At 35.6% G+C, this 2,383-nt stretch overlaps 1 pseudogene; it reads right to left on the bottom strand.

Moving 5' to 3' along the window:
* Positions 1-240: 240 nt before the first annotated feature.
* LOC128204939 (uncharacterized) lies at positions 241-1,857 on the bottom strand (annotated as a pseudogene).
* Positions 1,858-2,383: the final 526 nt, after the last annotated feature.

Below are 2,383 nucleotides of genomic sequence, written 5' to 3'. Positions count from 1 at the left end.
AATAATCTGAGTTTACTCCTTTAATTTTATGATGATTATAATAATGTATTACAGTAATTTTTACATATAATTATATGAATTACCATATTTAAGTTTTAACAGATAAATAACAATCTTAAGAATACAAAAGTGTGTGCATTTCTCACAGAAATTTCCATTACATTTTAGGGTACACATAAAATCACATTCAGATTTAATAATCTTCTTCCAGGAAATTTCCTTTAGTCTCAAGTCCTTAAATTTGGTATGGAATTAACGGCACAAGGATTTGTATTCCGGGGAAATTTTCAGACGACTTGCCTGGAACTCATCTGTTAGTCTAACAAGGAGGTGCTTAAAGTAAAAGTCACGAATTCTAGGAAGAATGCCCTTTATAAAGTCTTTACAGTATGGAACATCCACAACACACTGCTTTTCAGCTGTCCACACAACAAACTTGCACAAAGTTGACTCAGTGCAGAACATTGCAACTTGTACTTGGCAATAATAGCCATTTTTTCCCTTGGGGCTCAATTTCGGCTGACCATCTTCGAGTAGAACATCATATTTTCCTGATGATATGAGGTCTTCTAGCGGGCGTGTTGGACATTTTATTTCCACAATTGTTCTTTTATCTATAATACCGTCTGGGCTGGCGGCAATATATGGCTCCGTTAAACTAACAACAATCCCAGATTTTCTAACCTTGTGACCAGAAACACTTTCATACCAGGCTCGTGCAACTGGTTCGTATTTCTGTCCATGACGTGTAGCAAATCATCCCTTAAACCTAGGATAAATTTGGTTAGTCACAAATTTATTAGGATTAGCTCTTTTAGTCTTTGGCAAATCATTCACTTTGCTGCTGGTTAATCTCAATTTTCTACTGTCTGTCCAGACACAGCTGTTCTGATTTTCTGTGGTTTTGGTCAAACACCATATCTGAAATGGTGTCATGTGACCGTACTTTCGCTGCTCCTTAACCCCAAGCCCGCTGTTTGTCTGTACATGTTTCCCCACCTACACCATTCGCCCACGCCAGTGTAATTGCATAAATAAATGCTGATATGTGACTACACGATCGGGCATTGCCAGCTGGACAAGTACAATGGCCAGTCTCAACAGTATTTTCACTAGAAACCGCAATCCATGAGTTGTAATCCTTGCGCCCAACGCCTGGCTGACTCGGCGAAATTTTGGCCTTTATGTAAGTCACACCCTCACAATCAATGGACCACATTTTGTACATAGTTATATCCATACAACGACCTGAAGGATTTCATGGCCTTTCCATCATATGCTTTTGCATGTATCAAATAGTCAACAAGATCCTCGTACATCAGTTTAGGCCAGGCATTGCTTTTGTTCTTTTCCCACTTCACGTCATCGGATGGCAGCCCTGTAATAAGTAATGCATACAGAAATCCTCTTTTTGGAAAACATTCATTTGCAAAAGAGTTGGAAGTATTTATTATTACAACCGAGTGTATAAGTTAAAAGCCCAAGGCTATTTACAAAAAATTCTTACACCTGTCAAATCTCTTGGCAGTCAACAGGTCAACATTGCATGTACTCTAGCAAGTTTAACGGCTATTGTCATTGTTTATTTCAGTCAAGAAAGCATTTTATACAACATTTTATAAATGTTTATTTAAAAACCAAAAAAGATTCTTACTTTAATTACACGAATAATCCTCTAAAAAGATAAACATAATTTGTTAAACGAAGTCCGCCATTTTGTTTTTTTAGGGCAATACGGCAGTATTTAATTGTCTTTTTACAGGCCAGTTACAACTATACGGTCTACTATTTATTACAATTACATTCAGAAAAAGTGTTCCAATAAAACAACTTACGTAGCTGCTTCTCGGAGGTCATTTTTGGTCTCAATTTTAAAAATCAAATGGCGTGTGAGCGTTCTTGCACACTATCAGGAACTTTCACTTCTGTAATGGCGGACGGTCACGTGATAACAAAATGGCGGCGGTCTAATTTAAGACATAAGAATCGTCTATATGTGCCTTTAATAACATCGTATATTATTTTCTTTTTTTCCTATTGCTGATGAAATAATCAGTTGTTGTTTTTGTATGAAAACGTGAGGGAAGACTTTCAGTTTAAATCTAAACGGTAGGCAGGAATACATTTGGTAAATGAATTTTTTTTCTTTTGTTCTGTTTGAATCATTTTGAAGCGACTAAAGACAAACATTTACATTTCGATGATAAAGGAGGTTTTTGTGAGTTTGATTATGAAAAAAATAAAAAATATATATTCTCTAACCAGAAATAATGCTACCAAATACAAGTATATGAAATTGTGCGAATGGGTTTAAATATTGGTAAGGATAACTAAAGTGGGTGAATTTTAACAAACCTTCAATACATGTACTTATTGTTTTAAG

This window comes from Mya arenaria, chromosome 2 (assembly GCF_026914265.1).
Source record: "Mya arenaria isolate MELC-2E11 chromosome 2, ASM2691426v1".
NCBI lineage: Eukaryota > Metazoa > Mollusca > Bivalvia > Myida > Myidae > Mya > Mya arenaria.
This window is presented reverse-complemented; position numbering and strand designations above follow the sequence as displayed.